Raw genomic sequence first — 25,008 nt, 5'->3', positions numbered from 1 at the left:
TCTGTCAGATCAAGAGAAACATTAATAAAACAATGTCTGCATCTTGAAATATGTTTGCAAATGTATGATGAAAATGGCTGCTAAAACTAACTAATTGCAACAAATGGGCCCACACTTCATGTTTATCAGATTTGATGTCAACATGTATAGAGTTTCATTGTAAGCTACACCAACAACTTGGAGACAGTGAGAACTGCAGATGTTGGAGAGTCAGAGACTCTGATGAAAGGTTCTGACCAGAAACATTGACTCGCTTTCTCCTCTGATGCTGCTTGAGCTGTTTTTTTTCCCAGCTCCACTCTTTATCTACTCACACCAACAATTCAAATTGAAAGGTTACAAAGAGACTCTTTGTTCACAGGGACAAGCACCAGTTCCAAACAACAGAGCAGGTTGCAGTTCATAACATTTGCTGTCTATCTTAGCAGGCACTCAGATAGCACCTACCTGTTTGCTCACAACATCCTTGTCTTGCCATGCCTTGTATTGTCATGCTATGCCAATTAACACAATCACAAAAACAGGTGACTTGCATTGCTGCTACAAAGTCCTCAGCCTATGGGATGTCAAATGGCAATGAGCTACATCAATATCATATCTGCACCCTTGACAGAGTTTACGCAGGAAAAGCACTGCATGTGCACCAGGCAGGCAGCTATATGTCCAACGTTAAGGGAAGTTGTACTCCATTTAGTCCATGGAGGCACTCACCAAGCAGGGGACTTAGTGCAGTAAGTCAAGAACAGCCTCCCACACCTATCTAGGTGTTTGTTCACAGTTAGACACCAATTGGATTGTTGGTCAGGGTGTCCATGCCTCTGCTATTAAAGGCCTAGGTCAGGATCAGTTCACTGAGGGTAGAGTTAATGCAGTCAGAGTGATATATAGGCAGCAATTGGGTCTGGACATGTGTTGTACAGTCATTTGGGTCAAGGGAGTGGGCCACGGTCAGGTCTGTCTTCAGAAACTGAGATCGAAGGGTTAACGAGATTGTGAGGTGAAATTTCAGATTCAGCAACGGCACTGAGTTTCAACAATTTAGTTTTCAGGACTGGAGGCTGCAGGTTGTAGGCAAGGTCGCAGTATAATTGTGAAAGTGGACATCAGGGTTATGAAAGGGGCTATATTGACAAGTGTGGCTGGGAAAGGTGTAATGGGGAAGGGAAGTTAATAATGGTCAGGAACACCCTGGCATCAAGAGGCAGGGAGGATCACTGATTGAGCACGACTGGCAAATTTACCTCAAAGACAAGGGTCTGGGTGAGAAGGGTAGGCAGGAGTAGGTAAATGTAGAGGGGTTGGGTGGGGGCACTGAGAATCCTGTCAAGTTGACGGGATTGGATAGCAGAAGGGGACACGGGTATTCGGGCTGAGGTTGGGAGCCAATGGAGAAGGAGCATTTACTGTCATCTTGCATTGTGCTGGAAATTGCTAGGGTGTACTGGGAAGAAAATGGTTATGAAGACACTCAGTAAGATGGGTAAGGGATTCAACTGTGAGAGATGGACACACACCCATTCATAGAGCTTTTAAAGGGGAACAACATTGGTCACTGACCCCTGAAAGGCCTAGCACGCAGGCTGCATTCTCCCTGGCCTTTCTACAGAATTGACCCTGTCAGTGGGGCCACCTCCCTGGCATAACCACTGCTGGACAACTCTTTGGCAGCTACACCTTTGTGCACAGAGGGAAGCAAACATTCCGAATAGTCAGCCAGAATGGCTAAATGTGTCAGCAGCATGTAATGCCATGGGAATGCTTCTTCCAAGGTCTTTTTACTCTGAGGTCAAGGATGGGGTTTCTCTTGATGATGGGCTTTTTACTTGAAAGCCAGGGTAGGGTTGCGAAACCTGCAAGGCAAAAGTAAGAGGAATTGGGGCCAGTGGTTAGATGTGATGTGCAATGGTTGGGAAAGACAGCAAGATTAATGGGAGTATAAGCTGAAAATGTGTTGCTGGTCAAAGCACAGCAGGCCAGGCAGCATCTCAGGAATAGAGAATTCGACGTTTCGAGCATAAGCCCTTCATCAGGAATCGGGAGGAAGAGAGCTTCTTCAAGGAAGGCATCCTTGTAAGAGGATTCGCAGTAGGTTAAAATCTTCGAGTAAAAAATGAGGTCTGCAGATGCTGGAGATCACAGCTGAAAATGTGTTGCTGGTCAAAGCACAGCAGGCCAGGCAGCATCTCAGGAATAGAGAATTCGACGTTTCGAGCATAAGCCCTTCATCAGGGATGATGAAGGGCTTATGCTCGAAACGTCGAATTCTCTATTCCTGAGATGCTGCCTGGCCTGCTGTGCTTTGACCAGCAACACATTTTCAGCTGTGATCTCCAGCATCTGCAGACCTCATTTTTTACTTAATGGGAGTATAACAATGACACGTCGAGAGGTACTTATTCCTTTGATGGGGCATGGATATTTCCACATCCCCACAGGAATGGTCTGTGTCTTTTCCTGTGAGAGCCAAAATTCTCCCTCTGAGTGGGTGAAGTGCCTAATGTTGGGCACACTTTTGACATTCTTTCTGTCCATTTCTCTGCACCCTGTAGATGGCACAGGCCTGGGCGCTGACCTCATTCCAGACTGGCAGAATCTGGTGAGACGACCTCTTTTGCTGGTCCTTCAAGAAGAGACTGGCTTTTCTCTACACCACTCCATCCACCAGGGCTTCCAGGTCCCTGTCAGAGAAGCAAGGTGCTACCTTCCCCTTCTCTGACATGTTGCAATTTGTCCATGACCAAACAGGCAGACCAGGTGATTTAAAGATGCTGCAGATGCAACAGATGCTGGTGTTTTGCCATTTATCCACTGAGTGGCAAGTAGTCCAGGAACGTCATCAGGTAAACTGGAGCAGAAATTAAATATAAGAGATGCCATAGGGGTGGGCTAGGCAATCATTGTTGCAAGTTTGATAAGATATGGTGGGAGAACTCACTCGGCCTCACCATGCAAAACCCTCCAAAATACTTGGCACAACTCAAACTAAATGCAAAAAAAACCCTTAAAATCAATTCATTGCTTTTGTTTGGTGGTCTTCTACCACAGAACTGTTTTTTTCACCTTTGAAATGGTTGGCATTGATGCCTGTGGCATTCAATTTATCTATTATTTCCTCTGTGAGCGATTGCTAGCATCTCAGACTTTGGACTTCCAATGATGATGATGAACATTGCACCCAGCGTTTTCATTCCAATGATCGACTACTGGTACATAGGTTACCACTCGTCAGATTCAGATAATAGGACAAGCAGAAAGCTCCAAGATGAAAAAAGATTCAGTTCTTGCTCTTTATGTTCTTCTAGTGGATTTTGAATGAGTGATTTAAATTTCTGAAATGGAGACACGTACTTTGTGAAGGTTAGGAAATGATGTAGCTTGCGTCATTCGGGTGCTGTGCAAGTTATGTTTGAACAATAAGACCTCCGGCTGATTTATTAATTTTGATCCTTCAGCTGATTTTATGTGATCTTCTAAACAGCCTCACCTGATCTCTCTCTCTATTTCAGCATCTAACAATTTCATAAATTATTCCTGTGTGCTGCCTCCACGACCATCAATCTATTTCAAAGGCTGAATCCCACAAATTCTCTCCCCCCATGCTCACTGTTCCTGAGTTGAAGCAGCCTTACTTTAAAGTTTACTTAAATGCTGGATGAAGGGATTTAGTTTTGTCTCAGAAGTGTTGTCATTTAAAGAATGCATATAATATGGAGATATTAAACCCGAGCAACAACTGTACGCTTGGGGCATCTAAAACGATAATGACTGACTTAGTATGCTCAGATTCTACAGGTGTGGCATTGGTGGGGAGTTTGTTGTGTAATTGAGTGTGAAAGACTGCAATAACTCTATTGAGTTTCACTCCATTGCATCCCTATGTCAAGTTGTGTTCCAATATATATTCAGATTCTATTACTGTCGCATCAGTATGAAGTGAAAATATACTTTACCAATGCTAATGTCATTATGCTAATACGTCCTAACTGTATAAATGCAATAGAAGATGACAGCTTTTTCCACAGTGAAAAAGTTTTTGATTGTAGGGCATTTTAAAATCCATTACTCAGTGGAAACCAGGTACCTTTCTCTGTGCAAAGAGGAAACAAATAGAAAACAAAACAAAGAACAGCAGATCTGAAACAAAAACAGAAATTGCTGGAGGGATTCAGCAGGTCTGGCATCATCTGTGGCGAGAAAGTAGAGTTACAGTTCTGAGTCCGATGATCCTTCTTCAAAACCGCTCTGAAAAATAGTCATTGGATTCAAAATTTTATTTCTACTTTCTCGCCACAAATGCTGCCAGACCTGCTGAGTTTCTCCAGCAATTTCTGTTTCTTTATAAAATAAATAGACACATTATCAAAAGGTACTTTTAATGGGGTCATCTTTCTGTCAGCCATTTCTTTTTTATTTTCATGGTCTCAACATTCATAAAATGGTGACAACAGAAAACATCACTTTTAAAGTGAGAATACATTCACTACATTTCTAGTATTATCATTTGCAGAGACCAAGAACACCCTGAAACAAAAAGAAGATATTCAGCCTATCACACTCTCTCCTTGTAAAAGGCTGAAGTCCCGAAATTGAGATGTTGCTCACTTTGGCTTTACAGTACCAGTTAAATGTTCTAGCAGTGTACAGCACTAATCACAATGTTTGTCTTTCCTGTTGATCATAACAGATTAAGCACGATGATCGACAATACTATAGGAAAGGGCAATAAAATAAAGAGCTGTCAAAATGGGTACGAGTAAACACAGTAACTTAATATGGGTAACAAAATGTAAGTAGTTGGGTCTGTTCCCATCAAAGCAGTCCACCATTTTAATATACTCCTGAAGAAAATGGCAGATTGCAGACTTAAACTACACTGGCCAAGACCAGGCTTGTTCACAGGCATGAGAGTCTCACTGGAAATCTTCGTCTCAAACCAAGTGACTTTCTGGGTGGGGATTCTTTGGCACAAAAGTAGCTGGTGACTGTTTTCATTGGGGTGACATATGTCTGGCATTGGGTTCACTTTGTACTGTGAAACTTCTTGAAATAATGTCACAAATGCATTATGCAATTATTTGTGCCTTTTAGAGTTTTGTGGGACTTTTGCACCATTGCACCGAAACCATGCAAAGTAAATTAGCAGCAGTTTTGGTATGAGTTAAGTCAATGACAATTTCAACATTTCTTGGAATGTATTACCACTCAAAACTGGCAATACCGTTCCATTGTTAAATGGAACAGATGAATGTCTTCAAACTCACAAGTTCAAGATAACATAATTACATCTGAAAAACCATTGTTTATTCTCAATATTTTATATTTTTAGCTGAACATCATCAAATAAGTTCTTTGTCACAGTGTGCTGAATTTGCACTGACATTGCATCCATGAGTTAGGACACTGAAGTGCTCCATCCACTGTTGATGCAGGCCTATGACTCAAGGTTGTGCCTGTTATAAAATGAATCCCCACAATATCATGGTGTATGAGTTATCTGGTCGATAAGCTGCCACTATACTTTTTCTTGGTTGGGATATGTAAGGCATGCTTAGTCTAATTAGAAAATCAGAACTATCTGTTACTCTGATGAGAAGAGGTTCTTGTCTTAAACAAATGCAATTTTATTGCATGAAACTAACTCTGTGTACTTTACACTAATGTGATAAAAATTATTACAAAGACTATGGAGAAGACCCATTTCACAGAATCCCAACAGTGTGGAAGAGGATAATCAATCTATCAGGTCCACACAGACTCCCCAAAGAGTGTTCCCCCCCCCCAGACCCACCTCATACTTTGTATATGTAACCTTGCAATTCCCATTACTAAAACACCCAGCCTGCACATGTTTGGACTCTGGGAGGAAACTGGAGCACGTGGAGGAAACCCACGCAGACATGTGGAGGATGTGCAAACTCCACACAGACAGTCGCCCGAGGCTGAAATTGAACCCAGGTCCCTGGCACAGTGAGGAGCAATGCTTGTAAATGGTCAATCTTATTCCTTCGAGAGTTTGAGCTGTTGTCTGACCAAGTCTATATGACATCATCATATTTGATGGGTGCCTAAGGCACTCCTTAACATTAATACTTTCAGACTCTTAGACCCCTGTTAAATATCTCTGCCAAAGCTTTTCTTTTCATTGTTAATATTTACACATTTGTGCATATAATTACTTCTACAACAACCCTATCTCCCCACCAAGTTTCTGACTTCACAAATATAAGGATCTGGAGGCTTCACTATTCTTCCAGAATACATTCCCGTCAGACTTAAAAGATAGGTAGATCTCTGGATTGAAGACCATTGCTTTTAATTCTGTTCCTGACAGTATGAGGATTGAAAGTCCCTTTGGGCTGCAGAACATTTTTACTCTGATATTTCTCTTTGCCATGAACATCTTTCTTCCATTGTAATATCTGGGTGACCTTTAGTCTCATGAATTTCTTTGCAGTGGATGAGTACCATGTATTAGTCTCTTATCTGTGTCATTTGTGACTTTGTATCTTAAGAACTGGCTGGATTCTGCTGAACTCATTAGGTAGATCTTCTCTTCTTTGGATTGATCTGCACTGCTTCCAGATATTACCTTCATTCATGATCTGAATGACTCTCTCAAATCAACATCTTCTTTGGACTGTAATAAAGCTGAGAAAGACTCAATAATAATTCCAAGAGCAAATCTGTCTCTTATGAATTCTGACTTCAAATTACCAGTCACATTTCTTCACTAATCTGTAAAAGTCATGAATGAAATTATCTTCAGATGTCTTGGATGCTGAACTCTTCTGATAAATCATGCTCCTTTAAGAATGAATTTGATTCTGATGTTAAAAGTAGTGATCAAAAGTTTTCAGAACTTCATCAAAAGCATGTGTTGTTGGAGGATATATGATGACCGACAGTATTTTTAATTCTGTACAAAAATGTCACTAATTGTTCAGTTGTGTTTGAGCGTGTGTTTGGAAGAAATTCTGTATCTTAGGTTGAATGTTTCCATTTTATTGACAATGTTTCTTTAAGTGAGATTCATGGCAGGTTGTCTGTCCTGGATCATGTCAACTTTTGCCATACAATCTTCGTCTTATTTATTATGAGTAAGTACTTTTGGTATCTGTCTTGTGGACTTGTTCAGCAAGAGAGGTAGAAATACTTGGCATTGCCAAACTTTGCAACTTTCATTCTGCTGGCACCTATTTAACCCCAGCTCCGCAAAACCTCAGATCACATTGAGTTCCAATGTGTTCCCATAGTGTCAGTGGCCTAGTGTAGCAGTCTCTCAGTGGCCCAGCATGGTGGTCTTTTGGCATGGACTTCAGGCCTTGAGATGATTCCAGAGTGGTCTCCTGGCCTTTTTAATTCTAAATGCAGTTCAGAAACAGTAGTCTGTAAGCTGGATTGATGGATGGAGCAAAGGATCCTGATGAAGGGCTTATGCCCGAAACTTCCATTCTCCTGCTCCTCAGATGCTGCCTGACCTGCAGCATCTGCAGTCCTCACTTTCTCATGATGGATGGATGGAGAAGTCCACTAGTATTATCTGGATATGTGTGTGGACTTACATTCCATCGCTCTAATCATAAGTGCCCACCATCTCTAGAAAGGTGGACAGGGACTTTGATCTCATTCCAGGTGCCCCTTCCTCTCAGTGAGACAGTGGTGCCAGCAAACATCAGTAGGGAGCAAGAGCCACACAAGACCTCATGAGCTTCCTCTCAGGCCACTTTAGAGTTGCCTGACCCTACTGCCTCCATTATACCTGTGATTCTGAAGTCTCAGTCCAAACTGAGGAAGGTGTGCCTCCATCTGGGCAGGTGTCTCTCATTAGGCCCACACCCTCTTGTCCACAGGAATGATTAGTTAAGTCTTTCAGGCCAACATGGCCAAAAACACAACAGACCTCCCCATCGTAGTTGCATCATGGAACATAGAACATTACAGAGCAGTACAGGCCCTTTGGTTCCACAGGTCGGCACAACAGCGAGAGCCAATCTGAAGCCCATATATCCTACACTATTCCATTTTCATCCATATGTCTATAAAATGACCATTTAAATGCCTTTAAAGTTGGCGAGTCTGCTACCATTGCAGGCAGTGTATTCCATGCACCAACTACTCTCTGAGTAAAGCAATTACCTCTGACATCTGTCCTATATCTATCACCCTTCAATTTAAAGCTGTGTCCTTTGTGTTAGCCATTGCCATCTGAGAAAAAAAAGGCTCTCCCTGTCCACCCTATCTCACCCACTGATTATCATATATGTCTCAATTAAGTTACCTCTCAACCTTCTTCTCTCTAATGAAAACAGCCTCAAGTCCCTCAGCCTTTCCTCATGAGATCTTCTATCCACACCAGGCTACATCCAAGTAAATTTCCTCTGAATGCTCTACAAAGCTTCCACAATCTTTCTATAATGTGCTGACCAGAACTATACACAATACTCCAAATGTGGCCGCACCAGAGTTTTGTACAGCTGCAGTATGACCTCGTAGCTTCAAAACTCAATCCCTGTACCAATGAAAGCTAACACACCATATGCCTTCTTAACAATCCTATCAATCTGGGTGGCAACTTTCAGGGATCTATGTACAAAGACACTGAGATCTGTCTGCTCATCTACACTATCAAGAATCTTACCATTCACCCAGAACTCTTTATTCCTGTTGCTCTTTTCAAAGTGAATCACCTCACACTTTTCCACATTAAACTCCATTTGCCACCTGTCAGCCCAGCTCTGCAGCTTCTAAACCTTTCCCATCAATGTATTTGTCCAAACCCTTTTAGATGTTGTTAATGTACCCCCCTCAACCAATGCCACTGGCAGCTCATTCCATAATGTACCACCCTCTGTGTAAAAACATTGCCCCTCAGGTTCTCTTTTATTCTTTCCCCTCTAACCTTAAACTGATGCACTCTAGTCTTTGACTCCCCAACCCTGGAAAAAGACAGAGTTCATTCACCCTATCCATGCTTCTCATGATCTTATACACTTCTATAAGGTCCCCTGTCAGGCTCCTACGCCGTAAAGAAAAAAGTCCTAGCTTGTCCAATCTCACACTATAAATCAGACCTTTGTGTTAGATTAGATTAGATTCCCTACAGTGTGGAAACAGGCCATTCGGTCCAACAAGTCCAAACCAAAGTAACCACCCAGACCCATTCCCCTACCCTACACTTACTCCTGACTAATGTACCTAACACTATGGGCAACTTGGCATGGGCAATTCACCTGACTTGCACATCTTTGGTTTGTGGGAGGAAACCGGAGCACTAGGAGGAAACCCACGCAGACACTGGGAGAATGTGCAAATTCCACACAGAGAGTCACCCAAGGTAGGAATCAAACCGGGTCCCTTGCGCTGTGAGGCAGCAGTACTAACTACTGAGCCACCCAGGCAATATCCTTGTAAATTTCTTCTGCACTCTTCCCTATCGCAAGGTGACCAACAATATAAATTAATGCAATCTGGAGAAAGTGGCATCCTGGACAAATTTGTGGGTCAAAGATTTGGCGAAGCCTCCCAGGTCACCAGTTTAACCCAGAACCACGCTGCTGGCATAAAGATTCAATGCAGCTATGCCCCTGAAGGCCATCAGGAATGCTGCCCTTTCCATCTAAGTATAAATCCTTTCCCAGTAGATGACACAGTTCAGTGTTATGTCCTGGGACATCTTTAGTTTGTAGTTGCATTTTACCAAGAGCTGTACAAAATGTCAGCATGGTCTGAGGCTGCAGGCTTGCAATAGTATTCTCCACCTTCTTTAGTGGATCTTTACCTGCAGCACCCTCTGGAGCTTGCTGTTCTTGCTGGGCTTGGTGACAGACTTGTAATTGATCTCTCCAGGGAGATTATCCCCAGCTGTGCAGCAAGGCCACAAAGAATCTGTTAACTGCAATGCCTATGCCAGAATCATGAACCAATAATCAATGGAAAATGGCAGAAATGGAACACTACTTCAATAATGCTACTCCTTTGCCCTCACTGTAATTGCAATGAAGCCTCACATGATACCCTGAAATAGTGTGTCATGGAGGCTTTGCAGGGAAGCCAATATCATGACTCGAAAATGAACTCTAAGGCATAGCTTTAAATTAAGGGGTGGTAGGTATAGGACAGATGTTAGGGGTAGATTCTTTACTCAGTGAGTCGTGAGTCCATGGAATGCCCTACCAGTAGCAGTGATGGACTCTCCCTTTTTATGGGCATTTAAACAGGCATTGGATAGGTATATGGACGATAGTGGGCTAGTGTACGTTAGGTGGGATTGGATCGGCGCAGCATCGAAGGCCAAAGGGCCTGTACTGCACTGTACTTTTCTATGCTCTATGTTCTAACCTTATCCGGATGTGTGCTAATTCAACAATTGGAGCATGAAATTCTGGAATTGATCTGTCATCACATCACCTCCTTCCCCCCCCCAAAAAAATGCTGTCCTTAATCATCAATTCCTTGCATACTTACACTACAGTGTGCAAATATGGCAGTTTCAATGAAGTGATTTATAACTTATAACTCTTATTTAAAACTAATTTAGATCAGCAATGTTTCCCCGATAATGCTGTCCACTGAGCTCAAACTAGTCAATCCCACAAATACCTTCTGTTGGTTCTGTCAGATTCACATAGACATACTAAAGGGAAGAAACTGCTGGCGAATGCTGTCTTCCCGTGTAGCCTGCTTAATTTCAATTATCCTTTGCTGCACAATAAATGCCCCAGATATTTTAACAGTCTAGGATTTCTCTGTCAGGAATACAAACTCCACTGTTTAAGGAAAGTGCAGGGCATAGAGTTAATTTCTTCTGTTGTATTGGAAAAAAATTCAATACGTTGATTTACTAATTTTATAATTTTACTTACAGAAATTAACAAAGATACTTAAGTGTTTAAGTATCCTGCTGTACCAGAAAATATCAAAAGACCTAATGACAAGTCTAATAGAATTCAGTTCGATATTATTTCTAACTATGGAAGAATACCCAAGAACATCCACAAATAGAATATCTGTTAACGTTTGAAGTGATGTTTTATCTTTTAAGCCCCAAGTTTGTAAGATATATTCTTCTGGTGGGAGAAAACATCTTTTGAGAAATATTATCTGAGTATTCCTAATACTTCAGAAGTTTCAATGGAAGGGTCTCATTTTCACTTTGTTAGGATGTCTCCTGCTTTGCAAATGTGGGAGTTAATCCTCTGTATTTGTTCCCTCACTTTCATGTAATGCTATATCATTTAATGTTATTCCTTAATTATTCAGTGAAGATTTCTTTATTCAACTGTGAGCTTCTATGTAGTCAATTTGTTTGTGATGTTCTATGCTCTTATATGAGTATTCATTTCAGCTCTCCCATATTCTTTCAATCTCAAAATAATACTGCATTAAAAGTTTCAGTAAGGAAGATGTTTCACTTCCATCTTCTGTGCCTCTGATGTTGTCTGACCCTTGTACATAATGATATTCATGTGATAAGGATCTTTGCCATTTCTTATCTGTTGAATATTAACAGTATTCCTACTGAAATTAGTGTCTTTTCATGACTGGATATAATGTTTCCAAGCCTTATTTTCAATGATAAACCAATAGTTTATGTAATTTTGCTGTCCATGCTGAGTACTAATCTATTAACTTAATTACAATGGTTAATATTCATTGTTGCAAATAGAATTACTGTGAGGAACCTTGTGACAAAGATGGAGTTCTTCAAGTTCTAGAGAAACAAAATGGCAAGTTACTGTCAGCAGGGTTAGTGTGGTTACATGTAAACACATGGTGCCATCTAAGATTTGGGTGTTACACAGAATTGACGGACATTTAACCCAAATGTGATGCAAGTGCATTGAAAATAAGGTAGTCATTGCTTATCAGTGAAAGTTAAACTCCCCATCAAAACCTTTAGGCAAAGTCAGAATTTTTTTGCTCAACATCAAAAACTCTGATTTTTCCATTTTCACCATGTCTTCCCAACTGCTGCTGCTTAAAAAAAGGGAAAATTTCCCTTTGGAGAATTACTTCCTCTTAGATATCCAACTCTGTTCTATTTTAGAAAATCTCTAGAACTAAATCGTCATGGCAATATTATTTCTGTGCCATGGTTTCCCAGTGTGATTATTTATTTTCCATGCTTTAGGTGCTTTTAATTCTGTAGCATAGCAATGCCATGACTGTATGCTGCTATACTGGAAGCTCTTCCAGCACTTTTATGCCAAAGTGAAGAGTTCCAAGTCTCAGTGAGTAAAATGAATGATTCCTGCCATTTTGGTCTTCTCGAGATGAAACGCACTAATTGAAGCTTCAATAAATAAGTCCCCTTTTTGTCTAACTTCTTTTCCAAATTAACCTGTGGCTCAGTAAAATGAATCCCATTCGTTTAACAGTTTTTCCTAAATGATTCCCTCCGTTTGCCGATGTCAATTGTAATCCTCATTGCTTTTGCAGTTTTCATTCCTAGTTGAGTCCTGCTGTGTACAATTTCAGTAAATTCTTTCTGTCTTTACCATAGTATAAGCAATGAATCTCCTGCTTTTTTTCTGCAGCCTCAAGTATACCCTAACATTGTTCTGTCATTACACTTTATCTGTTTAGACTGTTCCATTGTCCCTTTATGGATTTAATTCTGGTTTTACAATATTTCTGGGTCTGATTTCTTGTTTTAAATGGTATAATTTTCCTTATAGTAGCCTTGCCTCATAATGTTTACTCATTGTAGCTGTGACACCCAAGATGAGCTAAAAATACTTACTTCCTGCTTTCCCAGTATGAAAACTGTCCCACTTTCCCTTTGCTTCCAGGAATTTCAACTCTACTCACAGATCCTCCAATATCACCTTCATTTTCTTGCTGACCCACAACTTAGATCCCTTCTACAGACCCATCAGACCCCCATGCAATATGTAACTACCTTGACGTGACTAATGCTCCAGTCCCATGGTCTCCCTTGTTCACTCTTGCTGCTGCACATCTCTGACTAGCTCTTCCAAGCGGTGATTGTCAACATGAGCAATGTTTTTAAAGTTATGTTTGAAGAAACCAGAGTGCCCTCCTGAAGCCCAGAGGATGAGAGTTCCAAGACCTCATTGGATACACCAATAGGGCTGCCTCCCATTCATTGCTCTGTGGACACCATCAATGGGACATTAAACATAGGCAATGAGGAAGCACCTCACTGTGATAGCACAGCAGTTGGTGGAGGAAGAAATGCCTCAGTCAGCTTGCACTCAGAGGACTGCCAGAGACGACATCTGCTCAACCCCAGGCAGGAAAGAACTCTGTGGTATCAGCAACCGGGAACTTCATCCAACCCAACTGGGAGGAGCAGCAGCAGACAGGCATCTGGGACCCAATGGTCCTCAAAACCCAGAAGCTGCATCATTGCAAAGATCCTGGTGATCTTCTGCCTGTCTCTATGCACAGATTGGTGTCTTCCAAGGAGAGCCAGGCCCATCATCACCCTCAGCAGCTGCTGAAGACTTGCACAAACCCATCCTGTTTCACCCCAGCCATTGGACCTTAGGCCTAATAGTGGGTGGGGAAGGAGGGGGAGCATTGTGCCTAGAGGCAAGGAGACAGGTCAATGCCAGGAGGGACCAATCTGGAAGGGAAAGCATACAAGCCCCTCAGTAGTTTATCCTTTGGAGATGGCTGGGTCCTCTACCTCCAACCTGACTGCCTCCTTTCAAATGTTAGAAATTCAAGCCGATGAAGATCAAACTGCTTCTGACAAGAAGACGCTTGGCATGTGTGACCCATCAGACATGTGTCCCCAGACTTTCCAGCCAAATCCAGGGTCACTGGGCTCCACAGTTGAGTAGACTCCACCCGAGCAGCTAAACAAGTGAGTACACTAAACATATTGGGAGGGAGAGGAATAAGGAAACTTATTGAGGGCACTTTGGTGGCAAGAGTGACAATGGCTTGTGTGTTACATTCACATTTTTATATGTATTAATGTTTATCCTTTAACCTTCCATCTGTTTGTTTGTCTCTCTGTGTAGATGCTAAACACATTATTCTACCAACCAGCATCATTTCATGGCCACAGTCAATGCTTGGATGGACACCCACCCTGAGAGCATACTGTACCATCTGGAAGCAGAAGGAAAATATATGTACATGGCATTGGGTCACCTTTGGCCCTACTTGTCCATCATCTCTAAAGTTTTAGTTCCCTCTGTGGAGAAAGGAGTGCCAATGAAATGGCCAACAATGGCTGTGCCAGGGAGCTGCAGCTGTTATCCCTCACTGCAGTAGCATGCAAGAACTAAAGCTCCATTATTCCCAGAATCAGCACAAAAGTTAATGGTTTTATAAAAAGTACACAAAATTCCTTAATTTACCTGTCTTTTTTAGAGTGGGTTGACAGAAAGCACAAAGTTTCCAAACTTATAAAGAATGACTATTTATTATAAATAAAAAGATGCCAACTATAGATTTTAAAAAAAATCAACTGTCAATATATAACTCTACTAGTTAAAAGTCTAATCCACTTGTAAACATCCCCTTTGTGCACACATGTATAAAGACAGACACAGGCAGGAAAACAAACTTGGGTGTAATGGGTGGAATGGAAGACTGGGGGAAGGGAGTTCAGTGGTTCCTATTCACAGGGTCCACTGAAATGGTTCCATTGGCTTGTCAGCATGTGCTGTTCCTTCATTTTCCTTCTCCAGCTACTTCCATTTATTTATAGAAGGTAGAGAGTAACTCATTCACATTATAAAGTATGTGACTATTTGTTTAAGAACTGCAGCTTACAGCAACTTATGAGCAAAAATGAATCACCTTCAGCCTTAAGACAGTTTTTACTGCAGAGCACAGACAGCTCCTTTTCCTCCAAATGTTTGATGGTTTCTACTAAGCTACTCATGCCCCAGATGTTCAGTGACCTGGGAGCCAATCACATAGCTGTTGACAAGCAGAAAGTCTTTGTCATCACTAAGTGGTCACTAATCCGCAGACCAATCAGCTACATGTTTGTTGGTCAAAGCTCTATTCATACATATCCTTTGGCTCCAGCTCATCTGCAAATTCAGCTTCCAAGACCGTTTGAACCAGCAGCTGTGTAAATATGACTTACAATGAATGTTATATATAGCTTTTAAAATGTTCAGCAATCCTTTAACAATTTTTAAAACAGCTCTTTTTCCACTTCAGTCCTCAGTCAAAAATACAGAAAAATAAAAAGATACAATCTTTACATAGCACAGAGAGAGGGTCAAGGCTGTATGATCGGGAGTTGTCAGTCTGTGAGCCTGGACAGTGCATGGTCCTATGTCTAATGCTGTCTTCCTTTAAAGGTCCTAATAATGGGTCATTGCTGCAGCCCCTCCCTCAAGGCACAGGCCCTGCCCACTCTGAGTGTGATCACACCAATTTCTTCCCGATTGAGCATTTCTGATTTGCATCAGGATTAAAGCAACAGTGAAGACTCCTCTACGATGACTTCCATCCTCATATTGAACACATGTGACCCCACAACCATCCACTTCCTCTTCTTAGTAATCCATTCCATAAACCTGACAGCTTGTCTTGATGAGCCCAAGTTCCCAGCCAACCTATGAACATAAGCTTGCACCTGCCCACCTTTCCTACCCAGCCCTTGGCATATGAGGTGACTCCCCCGAGTGCGGTCAGACCCTGCACCACCTTGAAGACCTTTCCAGCCACACTTTACCATATCCCTCACTTGTAGATCCTGTTGTCCCCTTCACAATTGCATTATGCTCTTCCTCAGAGTTTTAATTCCCCAGTGTTAAATAATTACCTACCAAGGCTCATTCTCATGGCAACAGCTACCCCATCTCCACAAACTCAAACCCTCCCTCTTTCTCCTACTTTTCCTTCGACAGATCCAATGGACAGATTGTAGCCTACCTTCTCAACTGACGTGGTGCTGGATAAAATGTACCCATATTTTTGACTGATACTTATGCATCCCTTAAGTGTCATCCATCTCGATCGAACTGGCCATGATGGAGCCAAATCACAGACCGTGACCCATTGCATGCACTGCAGAAGCACAGGTCCTTTGGACACTTGACCATAACCATGACCAATTTCCTGGATTGGGATGAGAGGCTGCATTTCACCTCCAGTGCCAGGGCCCCCTGACTAATGGCTGCCTCCTTTGATTTCAGTGAAGATCACTGCCTTATGACTTTGAGACATGGCTGCTTGCTTGCTGCACATTCTGATTGTTTGCTTCATAAGCTGCTGCTTCGTGATTCAGGTGTGAGATTGACAATCTGCTGTTCAGCAAGATTTGTGCTCCCAGGACTCAGGACTGCTGACTGGGAAGTCAAACTACCAAGTAAGACAAGGCATAGATGCTGAGTGCATGCAGGTAGCTGCTGTATGAGCATGCTTTATGATAGCCCTGAGAAACAGCCAATTCTTGTTGCTTCAGTCTGTGAGCTGGGTGCCTGTATATAAAGTGGCTCCACTGCACTCCTAGTTACCAGTGCATCAAAGAGGTACCAGGATAGTTGTGAGGTGTTGTCAGATACTGTACACCAATGTCTATGGATGAAGGATGTGTGTGGCTGGTGCCTGTGGATTAACTCCGATTTGGTCGTACAGAACACGAAGATCAATTGAAGCAAAAAGCAAGCAGAATTCACCAGCTACACATTCTAGTTTTCCTAAAGTCTAGTTTGTTTGGTAAGTTTGGGAAAATTTGAAGCAGAACATTAATGAGGTGAGTCGGGTGTCAATGAAGCACATCAACACTGCTTTGCGAGAACCTCGCTGCACCACTTGAGGAAAGCACAAAAGATGGTGTGAGTTCGTCCCGATGTTGAGATGGGTATTGCTGGACTCCTCATCTAATCACGCCACATTGTCTCACCAGCGAGTGGGTCACTCCGACCCCTCTGAGATACCATGGTGTGGGGAGGACACAATTGTAGGTCTTTCTCCTTCGAGATCCTAAGCTGTTCTTTCACAAAGTCCATATGACATCATCTTAGTGGGTTGTGCTTAAGGCAATTGTCAGCATTAACCTTTTGAGACCCTTCTACTCTTATATGACAGTGACAATTACTCCGATTATTTATTTAGTTCATGGATGAAGATGGTGTGATTTACTTGTTATGTCACTTCTGATGCCTTGATTTGTCACTGTGCACGCTGCAACACAACTGGATAGCTTTGCCTAAAAATTTTGTTTAAATTTTGAAATGATAAGATTGGAGCATGAAGCAGTGCCATTTAAGGTTAAATTAACATTTCAGGAAATTATGGGACAATCCTTCAGAAGGAGGCTTGCGCTGGCCAACTGTACAGTCTACCTTTGTTCTACGACCTGTGGCCTTTCAGTGCAATGCATGCTCTTAACATGCCTATATGTACCAAGATCCTGATCAGGATTCACTCTTGTATTTATTTTTAAGAGAGAGGGAACATGCCATTTAATTCTTGCAAAAGGCACTTCAGAATATTCATGAATAGGATTTGCAACATTCTTTCACAGGGCACAGAAATCAAGATGCACAAAAATGCATTTGGCATTATTTTTTGGAAATAATTTTTGATAAGGATAACATAGTATTTGTATATTTAAATGTAAAATGCTGAGTTTACAAACATCAAAAATAACAAGACCATTAAAACATGCACATATTTCAGCTGATCGTTCAAAAATTTAATTAGATAAAATTACAGAGGAAAGTGAGTATGAAATACTCTAATGCATCTGTAAAATCACATAGCATGCAGCCAGTCAGAGAAACAAATGGAGATGCTTACTTTCAGAATAAATTCACAAATCAAGTATTTTGAGTAATTTTCTTGAGTAGGCCTTTTTGTCGTTACATAAGACTGTGACTGTTCTAATAACATTGCAGCAAGATTTTGCAGAAAATTTACACACAAAACTAAAGGAACACTGAAGCTAATGGTTGCTCGGATTGTACTGGCTGACAGTCTTTGACAGCCTACTGTGTACTGGATACTATAAGCAGACTTTTTCACTAAAATATGTTATTTATAAGCAAATTTATAGAGAGTATATGGTTTTTAAGAATTTCCCTATTATAAGCTGTGACTGAAGGGTGATTGTACAAATGTCCTGCAGCATTCAATCATTCCTTCATTTTAATGTCTTTATTTTATGATTTTATTGATGAAATACTACTTACCCTGTACTCAGAATTCCTTTTAGGCTGCAGGCTGAGGCTAGCCTGACATGGGTAGTCATATATTATGGCTATATATTTTAACTCACTATAGTCCATCCAGGTTACATCGGACAGTAGCCAAGAAGGTTTTCAAAACTGAGAGTTATAATTTACTTGTATTTATTTACTGAGGCAGTTCAGGTCTCTATCTTTCTATCCCCTATTCTTATCAATCAATTAATACTTTAAAATGATGCATAGTCAACATCACACTGTACCACAAATGTATCAAATCAAACCAATCTTCTGTTTGATAACTAAAGCCATGTTAGGGAGAGTCATTCACAAATAAGAATGGAGGCAATACCAGTTTTTATGCCAACACAGATTTATGGCATATGAGCTATTGCAATCACTCAGTTCCGTTCTTTGTTTTGTTCGACTAGAGAAAGAACCTATGTGGGCTGTAAAGCCTGTATTCAATAAATCTCAGTTGGGCTAATAAATAATACTATTCCCTGTATTTATATATTGAGAAAAACAATTTTCTAATCATACTGGATGGTTTCACTTGGACCTATTTTCCTTTACCTGACTCAAAGAGGCTGCTAAAACGTTAGAAACTCCCATACTTAGAAGACAGAACAAACATGCTGTTTTTAAGTACAGAGCTTTCAACTCGGAATGTTATATTGCTATACTACTGAAGTCAAGAAACCAGAAGGTAAAAGGAGAAAGAGTGCGGGTGGCTGAAATAGTGACAAGTTGGTACACTACTATTGATTAGACTTCGACATGGAGTTAAAGGAGCTGTATTGTCTCAATAAAGAAGATTGCAAAATGTAAAAAAAACCTATCTGCTAGTTGGGGAGAGCTCTATACAATGGCTGTCATAGACTCTCCTGTAATTTACGTAGCAACTTCCTTTGTGAATGTTTTCAAAATTATGAAGAATACGCCTTTGAAATTGTTTGATCATGTACATGTTTAAATTATGGTGGATTACATGTTGTTCACCACCACGAGGTTGTATACATTTGTAAGACAATACAACTCTTTTGATTTGTTTGTACCATCACAGCAACAGACAGATGCAAGCCTCAAAGCATGTATTTTTAAACAGATATTTTAGCTTTGGGATCTGCCCCCAAGTCTAGCATAAAGACACACATATAAGGAAACACATAGGTCAGCAAAATAAACTTCAACTTCTTCTAACCACACCGAATGGACAGAATAAACTGTGAGCAGCCTTAGCAGAGTCTGTGCAATCCTGGCAACATAGGCAACAAAATGGACCCCCCATATGAGTAAGGAGCTCCTCCACTCCATCATCAAGAATTGTTCTCCAGAGTCAATACTGAAGGAAGCATTTTAAAACATGTACCATATGTGGCTAAGAAGAGCCTAATTTGTCCACTTTGAAATTCTTATGTATTTTGAAAGGTGAGTTAATTCAAAGTAATTTTTCTGCAGGTGAAGCTTTCTTCAAAGTGCTCAATGCATCACCCTTGGTTTTGTGAGTAATTAGAAATTGTCATGTAAGATAAATGTCACAGTTCATGTAAATAACTATTTACCTAAAGGAAATGCGAATCCACAAGAGTCAGCATACTTTAATGAGGCATGACAATAGAAAAGCCAATGGTACAGTGCATCTGCTGAAGCTGACATCGCTTATGGTAAAAATTGGGCAAAACAACCATTATTTGTTTTTACTTGTCAGAAATAATGTAGCTTGAAAATTTTCAACAAGCAATGTGCGGTCAGACCATTTGTTACATCTAACTGCCTAATTGTTCTCCTGGCAGAAATAAAAAATTAGAGCACTTATGTCATTTGCCTAAATTCCTAATTAATGCAACAGTATCAGTAAAACTGGAGCGGAGAAAAAAAATGTTGGGTGAAAAATGCCTTGGCGAACGTTCATATAATTTGTCTTTGTTAACTTTCTACCATCTTTTTTCCTCCCTTAAACAGCAGGTGTTCTAATCACTGTGTTTTATTTTTCAGAAGGCAAAGGTACTGTATATCACTAGTTCTACTGCGAAAGAAGCATAGATTCGGCCATTTGTCTGATAAAACTCCCTCAACCCAGCTTTTAAGTTTAAACATAGAAGGTTACTGAATTTCAAACTATAGGGAAAATAGCTTCATACCAGGGAACAGTTTGCAGCAAAACAGCCTGCAATATGAAAATGTATTTAATGCAATTAATAATTTAAGATCTGAGAGCATGTGCTCTTGGAGAGTTAAATGCTTGTCAGAGTGATAGATGCATGCTTCACCACCAATACATTTCGTCTGAAGAGCAGAGGGATTTTGCAAACTTGTGCTGACCTTGGGCTTCAGTACATAAGAGGCATATTGCAAGCCAGCCCCATTCCTATTAGAGCAGTGCAGCAGCTCTCAATTTACTGCCCTTATACCAATTAAAATGCTGTAAAAACATTAAAATTAATGCAGTCTTAACTCCTGTAGCAGGCCTACTTTCCCTCTTTCTTAATTAGTGCATAATTATTCAAATTTTGATATCCTGGAAAATTATCACATGGAAATTATTTTAGGAGCTGTAACAATAGCAAAAAATCCTTTCCCCCAAACTCTATTAACATGTGGAAGTAATTAACAGTTAATTACAGTGGAAATACTATTACTGTTAATGTTTAATGACTTTTGCCATTGCCGGGTAAGCAAGAAATTCAGGAGCCCGTAACATCACTGTCCTATTGCGGAATGCACTACAAGCAACTTGAACAGATTAGGCAGTGACTCTAGTTAGATGATTCACACTAGAAGCAATTACAATGCTGAGGCTACATAAGAGTTTAAAAGGTCATTGCTCAGGAAATATCAATGCATGTAAACTAGTCTAAAATATTCCATTCAGTGGGGGAAAAATGAGAAAAGATAAATTTACTTTGTTTTAATTAACCGGCTATACAGCTACCTGGCCAACAAAAATGGACAAGTTCAGAGCAAATACTATACTGTGGTTTACGTTATTTTAATATTCCATAGTGAAGTGTTTACTGGAGTGGAATCCCATGATAATTATTAGAATACAATGTTTTCATGAAAATGTCAAATTGTTTGAGTAGCCTTAAATCAGTGCAATGTTCTCATAACAGGTAAAGACTCCTTATAATAAAGCTAAAGTAACAATTTTGGATGCATAATAAACATGTAAGATCATTAAAGCATATTCTATGGGTTATGATCTGCCAAGATTCCACCATATTGTCAGCGGTACGTAAAACTATGTCGCCAGTAAAATTTCACTGGTGCAGAAGGTGTAAGACCAATTTCATATTTAAATAAAATATATTATCATTTAACAATACATCCAACACTACTTTATTTTTAAAATTAACTTTTGATTTCCCAATACTGCAGACTAGATGAACAAAATGCAATTATGCTTTACAAATGATCTCACATCTCTGCACTGAAAAGCAATAACAAAAATCCACATCCAGAGAACAAAATTAGTGCAGAGATCTGAAAAGGTTGATGGGAGACTACTGAGCAAGCATGATTCATTTCTTGGCAGTGTGACTTGGGCTGCTTTATAAAGAATTTACTTCAGATTAAAATAGCTGATCTGACTCTCCTTCAGTGGGCCTGAGTTCAAAACGCCAGTCTTGACTGACACTTGAACTAGATTGGCCTCTATTTGTGAGTCTTGCTGGTTCTTGGCCAGGGCACAGATTGAATTGCTCTGTCGTTTACAGGATGGAGGGGGGAGTGGGGAGAAAGAATCAGTCTTTTGTCACTTTGTATAGGAGGTTTTTATTGCCCTAGAAGTGAAAAAAGCACAGCTCATATCCAGCAAAAGAAACAGTATTATTCCAGCTCAACCTCCATCCAGCTTGAATATGGGAAGTTGACTAAAGGGGGTTAAAAATCGTTATAATCTTTAAATTTGATCGAATATATATTCACATAAACGTGTTAATTGGAAAAATCAAGAGTCCAAGCTACTTAAAACTTTTCAAATAGGGTGCCACATGTCACTTACAAATGGAAAAGGAATGTGTCTGTTTTATTGTTTAGTTTCCTAACAACAGTGAAAGTAACTGGTTTCTTGCATCATTAGTAAGTGAGGAAAGATTAAGTTCCATGCCAGCATGCTCACACATTCAAACACTCATCCTTCAAATGAAGGTGAAGTATGACCTAGTTGGGTTTTCTTGCTAAATCTGTAAGTTTAAAAAGCACAGCACTCAGGATGCAGGGTAATTTCTAGAGATCTTGATGCACGTACTAAACCTCCAATTTGTAGAATCAGCATAATTAATCTTGACTTTAGTGTGACACGAAAGACCATCCAGTCAACATTGTGTAGAATCTTATTGAGACATTGGGGTCTTGTCAGCTGGCTGCAGAGCTGGCGAAAGACCAGCTTTGTCTCTTCTAGGGAAAGCTTACCAAGCAACAGGCCAATGAGGTCACCGGCAGGCCATTCCCTTGAATCGAGATTCCAGAGCTGAAGGTACTGCAGAGCAAGAGCTGCCTTCCAATCAGAAGCCACATCTGCTGACGGAATGGCATTCCTGGAATCTCAGGATTGCTGAGTGACCTGGACAATGGTAAGCGACATGGGCAGTATTTTGGCTTGCTCATTGAGAAGGATAGGAACAAGAAAAGGAAAGGATCTCCCACTGCACTCCCCTCGACCTGATCGTCTTGATCAGGCACTTTGGCAGAAGGACAGCCTGCGGCTGATAAAGTGCTGGGAGGGTAGAATCAATCAGGTATAACACATGGCAACGTGCCTGTCAGAATTGAACTTAACAAGAGTGGGCTGAAACTCATATGTAGTGTTCAGTTGGTACTTAACGGCCTCAATTGTTAATGGGACAGGAAAGTTAACCATGGGGTTTCCTACCCAGAACTTAATTCCAGCGAGGCAGGAAGACAGGGGAGGTTTGCAGACACCACCATCCAATCTAATAATGTGCCCTTCTTACTTCCAAGTTTGCCAATTCTTGGAGCGAAATATTCAGCTTGGGAATAGGAACAATGAGGATCACTGTGACAGCAAAATATGAGAAACAAAAGTTGTGATTTCTACAGTAGCACTGATCGGTTTCTTTGTGTGCCCTGTTCACGCTTGAAATGGCTGTATCTGTCTCAGCAGAACAGAAAAACAAGAAAATGATTATTCTGCTAAGATAGCCATTAAAAAAAAACTTGTTAACAATTGACCACTCACTCAATGATTAATACTGCTTTGACAACTCCACTGGCACTTAAAAATATTATATATGTGACTTCATCGCATGAATATATTTTATATAAGTTACCCGCTATAAATATGTAGTGGGAGGCCTCCAAAGTTATTCAGCAAATGGGAAAAACTGGCCTACGCTAGAAAATAGTAAGTGACAAATTGATCCTCAGAGATTTTAAATACAGTCCCATCCATTACTTTTCAGACTTTTAATTTATCCTCCTTTGTAACCTTTATATGCTTCAGCATGTATGTAATTGAAATCCAAAAGTATGGAAAGCATATGTGTCCTTCCTTTCCAATATGTATATAAACATAAATATTTTAAACTATCTTCATTGCTGTGATATCATTAATAAGTGCATTTTTATGATTGTAACCATTTGAGTTATGAAAGCTATGAATTGAGAATCCTTTCATCCTTATCTATATAGATTCTCATTTTTGTATGTCCTATGCCGCCTCCTCTGCAGTTAACATTTTTGTTGATATGTACAACACTTTTAAGATAATACTTTATGTACTTTGTGGTACATGAAATTCTGCTAATGAGCATTTTAATCGTATGCATAAGCTGAAATTTATTGGTGTGGGTATCTCATGGCACATCTACTTGGCTTACCTCCTGCATTTTTCAGCTAAAAAGTTTTGTTGCCAACTTTAGTTGCTGGAAGGTGGAGCTGGTAACACTGTGGCAGGGAAACAGGACGTTTGTGACTGGTGAATGGTGGGACAAACATAACTCCTTAACCAATCATATTAAAGAATTGAAAAATAATCAGAGGAAGGACTGAGAAGGAGGGTGACTTCATTCAATTTTCAAATTAAACGAAAGTGGGGAATATAAGGAAAAAGCAGATTAGATTAAGAAAAATAAGTAAAATAAAGGAAATGTAAAAAAATTACTTAATTTTACTTTTACATATTTAAAAACTTCTATTAACAAATCACTATTTTACTGAATGCAATTCAACACTTGTTCACTTTCTAGGCCAGCTAGGTGAATTTATTCATTAACAATTCTTGTGTCACTGAAAAGACATGAGCAATTTTATTATTAGATTTCCAGTGATGCAATGAGCAATTATAGTGCGAGTACAGTAGTTCTTAACAAAAACTGGAGGTTAAATATGACGTGCCATTTTCAAGAATCTTTGCCAGAGTATCACTGATTATTTAGCAACTTTTGTCAATTTGTAATTCACAGAGTATCTCCGCCGTGGAGTATGTTGCTGGCTGATTTACACATTATTAGTGACATATGTCATTCTAATATGCTTTTTTCTCCCAGCAGAGTTTGGGTGATAGATCCAGGTTTTGTTCTTAGCTGTTCATTTCATGTGAATTGACCAAAGAAAAATTGTGGGCTTGTAAATAAAGATTTCACCTAATGTACCTTTTTCTGCACTATCCTCTATGTCTGTATATCTGTGAACAAGGTAAACAACGCTAAGGCTCTTTAATCAATTAGATTGAAGAATTCTCACTGAGAGATGCAGAAGCATGAAACAGGAAGTATAAATGAATGTAAGTAATGTGGACCAAAAAAAGTACAGATTGAATAAAGGGAGAGATCAGAGAAGAAAGAACATGAAAGTTTTAATTTTATAATTATTTTAATTTAAATTAGTCTGGTTTTAAAATCTTTAAAATATA

Source organism: Hemiscyllium ocellatum, chromosome 22, assembly GCF_020745735.1.
Source record: "Hemiscyllium ocellatum isolate sHemOce1 chromosome 22, sHemOce1.pat.X.cur, whole genome shotgun sequence".
NCBI lineage: Eukaryota > Metazoa > Chordata > Chondrichthyes > Orectolobiformes > Hemiscylliidae > Hemiscyllium > Hemiscyllium ocellatum.
This window is presented reverse-complemented; position numbering follows the sequence as displayed.